Source organism: Triticum aestivum, chromosome 1A (genome assembly GCF_018294505.1).
Source record: "Triticum aestivum cultivar Chinese Spring chromosome 1A, IWGSC CS RefSeq v2.1, whole genome shotgun sequence".
Classification (NCBI taxonomy): domain Eukaryota; kingdom Viridiplantae; phylum Streptophyta; class Magnoliopsida; order Poales; family Poaceae; genus Triticum; species Triticum aestivum.
Window position 1 is genome coordinate 260,889,797 of NC_057794.1, and position 12,019 is coordinate 260,901,815.

The following is a 12,019-nucleotide window of genomic DNA, read 5'->3' on the forward strand; positions in this document are numbered from 1 at the left end:
GTGACCAGTCTATTTGCAGTAGAAGCACTCAGTCTCAGGCTTAGGTCCAGACTTGGTTTTCTTCTCTTGAGCAGCAACTTGTTTGTTGTTCTTTTTGAAGTTCCCCTTCTTCTTCCCTTTGCCCTTTTTCTTGAAACTGGTGGTCTTATTAACCATCAACACTTGATGCTCCTTCTTGATTTCTACCTCCGCAGCCTTTAGCATTGCGAAGAGCTCGGGAATCATCTTATCCATCCCTTGCATATTATAGTTCATCATGAAGCTCTTGTAGCTTGGTGGCAGTGATTGAAGAACTCTGTCAATGACACTATCAACAGGAAGATTAACTCCCAGTTGAGTCAAGTGATTATGATACCCAGACATTTTGAGTATATGCTCAGTGACAGAACTATTCTCCTCCATCTTGCAGCTATAGAACTTATTGGAGACTTCATATCTCTCAATCCGGGCATTTGCTTGAAATATTAACTTCAACTCCTGGAACATCCCATATGCTCCATGACGTTTAAAACGTCATTGAAGTCCCGGTTCTAAGATGTAAAGCATGGCACACTGAACTATTGAGTAGTCATCAGCTTTGCTCTGGCAGGTGTTCATAACATCTGGTGTTGCTCCTGCAGCAGGTTTGGCACTTAGCGGTGCTTCAGGGGCGTAATTCTTCTGTGCAGCAATGAGGATAATCCTCAAGTTACGGACCCAGTCCGTGTAATTGCTACCATCATCTTTCAACTTTGCTTTCTCAAGGAACACATTAAAATTCAACGGAACAAAAACATGAGCCATCTATCTACAACAAACATAGACATGCAAAATACTATTAGGTAATAAGTTCATGATAAATTTTAAGTTCAATTAATCATATTACTTAAGAACTCCCACTTAGATAGACATACCTCTAATCATCTAAGTGATCACGTGATCCAAATCAACTAAACCATAACCGAGCATCACGTGAAATGGAGTAGTTTTCAATGGTGAACATCACTATGTTCATCATATCTACTATATGATTCACGCTCGACCTTTCAGTCTTAGTGTTCCGAGGCCATATCTACATATGCTAGGCTCGTCAAGTTTAACCTGGGTATTCTGCGTGTGCAAAACTGGCTTGCACCCGTTGTAGATGGACGTAGAGCTTATCACACCCGATCATCACGTGGTGTCTGGGCACGACGAACTTTGGCAACAGTGCATACTCGGGGAGAACACTTTTATCTTGAAATTTAGTGAGAGATCATCTTATAATGCTACCATCAATCAAAGCAAAATAAGATGCATAAAAGATAAACATCACATGCAATCAATATAAGTGATATGATATGGCCATCATCATCTTGTGCTTGTGATCTCCATCTCCGAAGCACCGTCATGATTACCATCATCACCGGCGTGACACCTTGATCTCCATCGTAGCATCGTTGTCATCTCACCAACTATTGCTTCTATGACTATTGCTACCGCTTAGTGATAAAGTAAAGCAATTACAGGGCGATTGCATTGCATACAATAAAGCGACAACTATATGGCTCCTGCCAGTTGCCGATAACTCGGTTACAAAACATGATCATCTCATACAATAAAATATAGCATCATGTCTTGACCATATCACATCACAACATGCCCTGCAAAAACAAATTAGACATCCTCTACTTTGTTGTTGCAAGTTTTACGTGGCTGCTACGGGCTGAGCAAGAACCGTTCTTACCTACGCATCAAAACCACAACGATGGTTCGTCAAGTTAGTGTTGTTTTAACCTTCTCAAGGACCGGGCGTAGCCACACTCGGTTCAACTAAAGTTGGAGAAACTGACACCCGCCAGCCACCTATGTGCAAAGCACGTCGGTAGAACCAATCTCGCGTAAGCATATGCGTAATGTCGGTTCGGGCCGCTTCATCCAACAATACCGCTAAACCAAAGTATGACATGCTGGTAAGCAGTATGACTTGTATCACCCAAAACTCACTTGTGTTCTACTCGTTCATATAACATCAACGCATAAAACCTGGCTCGGATGTCACTGTTGGGGAACATAGTAATTTCAAAAAAATTCCTACGCACACGCAAGATCATGGTGATGCATAGCAATGAGAGGGGAGAGTGTGTCCATGTACCCTCGTATACCGAAAGCAGAAGCGGAAGCACAACGTGGTTGATGTAGTCGTACGACTTCACGATCCGACTGATCAAGTACCGAACGCACGACACCTCCGAGTTCTGCACACGTTTAACTCGATGACGTCCCTCGAACTCCGATCCAGCCGAGCTTTGAGGGAGAGTTCCGTCAGCACGACGGCGTGGTGACGACGATGATGTTCTACCGACGCAGGGCTTCGCCTAAGCACTGCTACGATATGATCGAGGTGGATTATGGTGGAGGGGGGCACCGCACACGGCTAAGAGATCCAAGGGATCAATTGTTGTGTCTCTAGGGGGTGCCTCCCTCCCCGTATATAAAGGAGTGGAGGAGGGGGAGGGGGCCGGCCACCCTTGGCACGCCCCATGAGGAGTCCTACTCCCACCGGGAGTAGCACTCCCCCCCTTCCATGTTGGAGTATGAGAGGAGAGGGAAGGAGAAAGAGGAAGAAAGGAAAGGGGGGCGCCGCCCCCCTTCCTTGTCCAATTAGGACTTGGGAGAGGAGGGGCGCACGGCTGCCCCTTGGCCGCCTCTCCTCTTCCACCAATTGGGCCCATGAGGCCCAATAACCTCCGGGGGGGTCCGGTAACCCCCGGTACTCCGGTATATATCCGATAACCCCCGGAACCATTCCGGTGTCCGAATGTAGTCGTCCAATATATCAATCTTTATGTCTCGACCATTTCGAGACTCCTCATCATGTCCGTGATCACATCCGACACTTCTAACTATCTTCGGTACATCAAAACACATAAACTCATAATATAACCTTCATCGAACTTTAAGTGTGCGGACCCTACGGGTTCGAGAACTATGTAGACATGACCAAGACAAGTCTCCGGTTAATAACCAATAGCGGAACCTGGATGCTCATATTGGCTCCTAGATATTCTACGAAGATCTTTATCGGTCAAACCGCATAACAACATACGTTGTTCCCTTTGTCATCGGTATGTTACTTGCCCGAGATTCGATCGTCGGTATCTCAATACCTAGTTCAATCTCGTTACCGGAAAGTTTATTTACTCGTTCCGTAATACATCATCCCACAACTAACTCATTAGTTACAATGCTTGCAAGGCTTAAGTGATGTGTATTACCGAGTGGGCCTGCTACCTCTTGAGCTTGCATTGGTTTTCCCCGAAGAGGAAGGGATGATGCAGCAAAGTAGCGTAAGTATTTCCCTCGCTTTTTGAGAACCAAGGTATCAATCTAGTAGGAGGCCACGCTCAAGTCCCTCGTACCTACACAAAACGATAGCTACTCGCAACCAACGCGATTAGGGGTTGTCAATCCCTTCACGGTCACTTACGAGAGTGAGAGCTGATAGATATAATATTTTTGGTATTTTTGGTATAAAGATGCAAAGTGAAAAGTAAAGGCAAAGTAAAAAAAGCAAAGCAAGATTAAAGTGATGGAAATTGATATGATGAGAATAGACCTGGGGGCCATAGGTTTCACTAGTGGCTTCTCTCAAGAGCATAAGTATTCTACGGTCGGTGAACAAATTACTGTTGAGCAATTGATAGAATTGAGCATAGTTATGAGAATATCTAGGCATGATCATGTATATAGGCATCACGTCTGTGACAAGTAGACCGAAACGATTCTGCATCTACTACTATTACTCCACTCATCAACCGCTATCCAGCATGCATCTAGAGTATTAAGTTAAAAACAGAGTAACGCCTTAAGCAAGATGACATGATGTAGAGAGATAAATTCATGCAATATGAAATAAACCCCATCTTGTTATCCTCGATGGCAACGATGCAATACGTGCCTTGCTGCCCCTTCTGTCACTGGGAAAGGACACCGCAAGATCGAACCCAAAGCTAAGCACTTCTCTCATGGCAAGAACTACCAATCTAGTTGGCCAAACCAAATGGGTAATTCGAAGAGACTTGCAAAGATAACCAATCATACATAAAATAATTCAGAGAAGATTCAAATATTATTCATAGGTAGACTTGATCATAAACCCACAATTCATCGATCTCAACAAACACACCGCAAAAAGAAGATTACATCAAATAGATCTCCACAAAAGAGGGGGAGAACTTTGTATTGAGATCCAAAAAGAGAGAAGAAGCCATCTAGCTACTAACTATGGACCCGAAGGTCTGAGGTAAACTACTCACACTTCATCGGAGAGGCTATGATGATGTAGAAGCCCTCCGTGATGACGGCCCTCTCCGGCGGAGCTCCGGAATAGGCCCCAAGATGGGATCTCGTGGATACAGAAAGTTGCAGCGGTGGAATTAGGTTTTTGGCTCCGTCCCTGATCGTTTGGGGGTACGTAGGTATATATAGGAGGAAGAAGTACGTCAGTGGAGCTCCGAGGGGCCCAAGAGGCAGGGGGTGCGCCCCCACCCTCGTGACCGCCTCTCTGATGCCTTGGAGTAGGGTCCAAGTCTCCTGGATCACGTTCGGTGAGAAAATCACGTTCCCGAAGGTTTCATTCCGTTTGGACTCCGTTTGATATTCCGTTTCTTCGAAACACTGAAATAGGCAAAAAAACAGCAATTCTGGGCTGGGCCTCCGGTTAATAGGTTAGTCCCAAAAATAATATAAAAGTGGAAAATAAAGCCCAATATAGTCCAAAACAGTAGATAATATAGCATGGAGCAATCAAAAATTATAGATATGTTGGAGACGTATCAGGGCCAAGAGATACCTCTCCGAGAATCGAAGTGATAAATCCTAATCTTGAAATATGCCAACCCAACAAGTACCTTTGGAGACACCTGTAGGGCACCTTTATAATCACCCAATTACGTTGTGACATTTGGTAGCACACAAAGTGTACCTCCGGTAAACGGGAGTTGCATAATCTCATAGTCACATGAACATGTATAAGTCATGAAGAAAGCAATAGCAACAAACTAAACGATCAAGTGCTAAGCTAACGGAATGGGTCAAGTCAATCACATCATTCTCCTAATGATGTGATCCCGTTAATCAAATGACAACTCTTTGTCTATGGCTAGGAAACATAACCATCTTTGATCAACGAGCTAGTCAAGTAGAGGCATACTAGTGACACTCTGTTTGTCTATGTATTCACACATGTATCCTGTTTCCGGTTAATACAATTCTAGCATGAATAATAAACGTTTATCATGATATAGGAAAATAAATAATAACTTTATTATTGCATCTAGGGCATATTTCCTTCAGAGAGATCAATAATTTCTACAAAATAAAACCACCACCGTGCTCTAAAAAAGATATAAGCAAAGCACTAGAGCAAAATTATCTAGGTCAAAAGATATAAGTGAAGCACAAAGAGTATTCTAATAAATTCCAATTCATTTGTGTCTCTCCAAAAGGTGTGTACAGAAAGGACGATTGTGGTAAACTAATAAGCAAAGACTCAAATCATACAAGACGCTCCAAGCAAAACACATATCATGTGGTGAATAAAAATATAGCCTCTAGTAAAGTTACCGATGGACGAAGACGAAAGAGGGGATGCCTTCCGGGGCATCCCCAAGCTTAGGCTTTTGGTTGCCTTGAATTTTACCTTGGGGTGCCATGGGAATCCCAAAGCTGAGGATCTTGCCACTCCTTATTCCAAAATCCATCAAATCTTTACCCAAAACTTGAAAACTTCACAACACAAAACTCAACAGAAAATCTCATGAGCTCCGTTAGTATAAGAAAACAAACCACCACTTCAAGGTACTGTAATGAACTCATTATTTATTTATATTGGTGTTAAACCTACTTTATTCCAACTTCTCTATGGTTCATCCCCCCCCCCCCGATACTAGCCTTAGATTCATCAAAATAAGCAAACAACACACGAAAAACAGAATCTGCCAAAAACCGAACAGTCTGTAGTAATCTGTAGGTTTAGAATACTTCTGTAACACCAAAATCCTACCAAATTAGGAAGACCTAAATAATTTGTATATTGATCTACTTCTATTGGAATTGGTATTTTATCGCCCTCTGGTTAAAAATGAAAATGATTCTCGTGAGCGCATACTTTCTGTTTTTTCAGCAAGATCAAACAACTATCATCCAAGAAGATCCTAAAGGCTTTACTTGGAACAAACACTAATTAAAACATAAAAACACAATAATAACATAGGATAGAAGATTTATTTATTACTAAACAAGAACAAAAAGCAAGGAACAAAAATAAAATTGGGTTGCCTCCCAACAAGCGCTATCGTTTAATGCCCCTAGCTAGGCATAAAAACAAGAATAGATCTAGGTATTACCATCTTTGGTATGCAATCCATAAGTGGCTCTCATAATAGACTCATAAGGTAATTTAATTTTCTTCCTAGGAAAGTGTTCCATGCCTTTCCTTAACGGAAATTGGAATCTTATATTTTTCCCGTAGGTTTGTAATCATTCTAAGGAAAGGTCTACCAAGAATAATAGGACATGTAGGATTGTAATCTATATCAAGAACAATGAAATCTACGGGCACATAATTCCTATTTGCAACAATAAGAACATCATTAATCCTTCCCGTAGGTTTCTTAATGGTGGAATCCGTAAGATGTAAATTTAAAGAACAATCATCAAGTTCATGGAAACCTAACACGTCACACAAAGTTTTCGGAATCGTGGAAACACTAGCACCCAAATCACATAAAGCATAACACTCATGATATTTAATCTTAATTTTAATAGTAGGTTCCCACTCATCATAAATTTTTCTAGGGATAGAGACTTCTAATTCAAGTTTCTCTTCATAAGATTGCATTAAAGCATCAACGATATGTTTGGTAAAAGCTTTATTTTGATCATAAGCATGAGGAGAATTTAACACGGATTGCAACAAGGAAATACAATCTATCAAAGAGCAATTATCATAATTAAATTCCTTGAAATCCAAAATAGTGGGTTCATTGCTATGTGGAGTTTTGACCTCTTCAATCCCACTTTTACCAATTTTTGTATCAAGATCTAAAAACTCCAAATCACTGGGACGCCTTTTAACTAAAGTTGACTCATCTCCAGTCCCATATTTATCAAGATTCATATTGGCAAACAAATATTTAATAGGGGACACATCAATCACTTTTAGATCTTCATCATTGTTATCATGAAAACTAGAAGAACACGCTTTTACAAAGCATTCTTTTTTAGCACGCATCCTAGTGGTTCTTTCTTTGCATTCATCAATGGAAATTCTCATAGATTTGAGAGACTCATTGATATCATGCTTAGGTGGAATAGATCTAAGTTTCAAAGAATCAACATCAAGAGAAATTCTATCCATGATCCTAGCCAACTCATCAATCTTAGGCAATTTTTCTTCACGCAAAGCATTGAAATTCTTTTGAGAAATTATAAATTCTTTAACACTAGTCTCAAAATCAGAGGGCATCTTATTAAAATTTTCATAAAAGTTGTTGTAGGAATTGCCATAATTATTAGAGGAATTACTAGGGAACATCCTAGAATTAAAATTTCCTCTATACGCGTTGTTACCAAAATTATTCCTACCAACAAAATTCACATCCATAGATTCATTATTATTCTCCATCAAAGTAGACAAAGGCATATCATTAGGATCAGAAGAAACACTCTTATTAGCAAACAATTTCATAAGTTCATCCATCTTTCCACTCAAAACATTAATCTATTCAATAGCATGAACTTTTTTACTAGTGGATCTTTCGGTGTGCCATTAAGAATAATTAACCATAATATTATCTAGGAGTTTAGTGATTATCCTAAAGTTATTTCCATAAAAGTGCCTCCCGCGGCCGAATCCAAAAAATTTCTAGAAGCAAAATTCAACCCAGCATAATTTTTTTGTATAATCATCCATAAATTCAAACCATGAGTAGGGCAATTACGTATCATTAATTTCACCCTCTCCCAAGATTGTGCAACATGCTCATGATCAAGTTGCTTAAAATTCATAATATCGTTTCTAAGAGAGATGATCTTAGCGGGAGGAAAATACTTAGAGATAAAAGCATCTTTGCACTTATTCCAAGAATCAATACTATTTTTAGGCAAAGAAGAGAATCAAGTTTTAGCACGATCTCTAAGCGAAAACGAAAATAGCTTCAATTTAACAATATCATTATCCACATCTTTCTTCTTTTGCATATCGCACAAATTAACAAAGCTGTTTCGATGGGTAGCAGCATCTTCACTAGGAAGGCAACAAATTGATCTTTTATAACAAGATTCAGCAAAGCGGTATTAATTTCAAAAGATCCAGCATCTGTAAGAGGAGCAATCGGAGTGCTAATAAAATCATTATTTTTGGTATTGGAAAAGTCACACAATTTAGTATTGTCTTGAGCCATCGTGACAAACAATCAATCCAACACACAAGCAAACAAGAGACAAGCAAAAAGAGACGAACGGAAAAAGTGGCGAACGGAAAAAGTGGAGAACGGAAAAGAGGGAGAATAAAACGGCAAGGGTGAAGTGGGGGAGAGGAAAACAAGAGGCAAATGGAAAATAATGTAATGCGAGAGATAAGAGTTTGTGATGGGTACTTGGTATGTCTTGACTTGTGCGTAGATCTCCCCGGCAACGGTGCCAGAAATCCTTCTTGCTACCTCTTGAGCATGCGTTGGTTTTCCCTTGAAGAGGAAAGGGTGATGCAGCAAAGTAGCGTAAGCACTAAGTATTTCCCTCAGTTTTTGAGAATCAAGGTATCAATCCAGTAGGAGACTACACGCAAGTCCCTCGTACCTGCACAAACAATGAAGAACCTTGCAACCAATGCGATAAAGGGGTTGTCAACCCCTTCACGGCCACTTGCAAAAGTGAGATCTGATAAAGATAATAATATAAATATTTTTGGTATTTTTATTGTATAGATTGGAAAATAAAGATTGCAAAATAAACAATGATAGAAATAGCACGTTGATAGGAAAATAATATGATGGAGAATAGACCCGGGAGCCATAGGTTTCACTAGTGGCTTCTCTCGAGATAGCAAATTCTACGATGGGTGAACAAATTACTGTCGAGCAATTGATAGAAAAGCGCATAGTTATGAGAATATCCAGGCATTATCAAGTATATAGGCATCACGTCTGTGACAAGTAGACCGAAACGATTCTGCATCTTCTACTATTACTCCACACATTGACCACTATCCATCATGCATCTAGAGTATTAAGTTCATAAGAACAGAGTAACGCATTAGGCAAGATGACATGATGTAGAGGGATAAACTCAAGCAATATGATATAAACCCTATCTTTTAATCCTCGAAGGCAACAATACAATACGTGCCTTGCTGTCCCTCCTGTCACTGGGAAAGGACACCGCAAGATTGAACCCAAAGCTAAACACTTCTCCCATTGCAAGAAAAATCAATCTAGTAGGCCAAACTAAACCAATAATTCGAAGAGACTCGCAAAGATATTAAATCATGCATATAAGAATTCAGAGAAGAATCAAATGTTGTTCATAGATAATCTTGATCATAAACCCACAATTCATCGGATCTCGACAAACACACCACAAAAAGAATTACATCGAATAAATCTCCAAGAAGATCGAGGAGAACTTTGTACTGAGATCCAAAGAGAGAGAAGAAGTCATCTAGCTAATAACTATGGACCTGAAGGTCTGTGGTAAACTACTCACACATCATCGGAGAGGCTATGGTGTTGATGTAGAAGCCCTCCGTGATCGATTCCCCCTCCGGCGGAGCGCCGGAAAAGGCCCCAAGATGGGATCTCACGGGTACAGAAGGTTGCGGCGGTGGAAATAGGATTTCGTGGTGCTCCTGGATGTTTTCGGGGTATATGAGTATATAAAGGCGAAAGAAGTAGGTCGGTGGAGCCACGAGGGGCCCACGAGGGTGGGGGCGCGCCTACCCCCTGAGCGCGCCCTCCTACCTCGTGGTTGCCTCGTTTCTTCCTTGACGTCCACTCCAAGTCTCCTGAATTGCGTTTGTTCCAAAAACGATCCTAGCGAAGGTTTCATTCCGTCTGGATTCCGTTTGATATTCCTTTTCTGCAAAACTCTGAAATAGGCAAAAAAACAACAATTTGCACTGGGCCTTTGGTTAATAGGTTAGTCCCAAAAATAATATAAAAGTGCACAATAAAGCCCATTAAACATCCAAAACAGATAATATAATAGCATGGAACAATAAAAAATTATAGATATGTTGGAGACGTATCAGTGCTATACCAGTATTTGAAATATTTGCTAGTATTGAGAATACTATGCAAGTTGTGGTCACAAAATGAACTATGATGAATTCAAATTAAAGTGGAGGCTAAAATGAAACCAAAGACAAAATTGCTTCTTAATAGGGAATATATCTTTTTCAAACTATCACAACGACAACTCTCAAGTTTGTCAAATGTGTGATTATACAAATATTATACCTATGATTACCAAACCCTTAAATACATAGTCAAACCACACCACAAATTTGGGATAAATTTGAAAATTTGCAAACTTACGACCAGAATATTCTGGTAAATAATTGTTCTCAAATCTTCATCGAAAGGAGAGAGAGGAAATAATGAATGAACATTGTTTCTCATTGATTGAAGACCGGGTATTTATACCCTCATTACAAGGCAGTTAGAGTTACAATGTCGGTAACTACAACCGACTTAAGCATTGATTAGTATGATTAAATTAATCCTTAACACTCCCCCTAATCTATGCTAGTCGAATTACTTATCCTCTTGAATTATAGAAAAGTGAGGAAATAATTTGCAAATATTATGAAAATCCAACAGATTATTCACAATGTCATGATCATGTCAATCGAATTGGTATGAGACATCCACCAGATTTGCAAAGTTGAGGGGGAGTAATCTCCCAAACTATAACCTTTTACCAATCATCAGATTGCGTATATTGTACTCTTTTTCCCTTCATGAGTTTTCCCTAATGGTTTCTCATAACAGGTTTTCAACGAGACAACATAAACACAAGTGTCTATATATGCCATATCATTTTTCTCCTTATATTTTTTTCATTGGGTTTTACAAGAGTTTTCAATGGCATGTCAGGTTGCACTCTTTTCTCCTATGAGTTTTCTCTCAAAGTTTCTCATAATAGTTTTTAATAAGGCAATATCTTTTTAAGACCATATGCGATACTTCCAAGTCTTTTCCATTAGGTTTTTAAAGGATAGTATGCAAAGCATATTTATTGTTCTCTAATCTCACAAACGATTTTTCTCCTTCTTCAAAGGTTCTTCTCATATGAGTTATCAAGAGACATTAATCATTATATGTTGCATCATTTTCTTTTTATTGTTTTTCCCATTGGGTTTAAAGAAGTTTGAGCAACATATCTGCACTATTCTCCTCATATTTTTTTCCACGGGTTTTTTGAAAAAGTCTTTCTCAAAACGAAGACAATGAACATTCTCAAGGCAAACACATACTAGAAGGAGTCTTTATCAAGATGATGCGTATTAGACTAGCATAGATTAAGGGTGTGTTAAGGATTAATTTAATACTAATAATCAATGCTTAAGTCGGTTGTAGTTACCGACATTATAACTCTAACTGCCTTGTAATGTGGTTATAAATACCCGGACTTCAATCAATGAGAAACACTGTTCATTCATCAGTCTCTCTCGCTCTCGTTTTACTTTCACAGGCTTAACTAGACGAATGTTTGGGCATGCATGATTGGCACACGAGGCGAGACGTCTCTTGTTTTTCTGCCTTTGTGAGAAGACGGCTTTATGTCCAAGGGCACGTACGTGGCCGAACGTACATGGATCATAAATTATGTGCGTCGACGTGTTGTACTAACCACACCACTGTACTCCCTAGCTAGCTTGGTGAAGGAAGCTAGCATGGCACGTCATTTAGGAGTATATCGCTGCAGATCGATATCGATATATCGATATTTGATTCGTCGTGCCACTTACAACCGACTCGGAACTTGCATGTCAGAC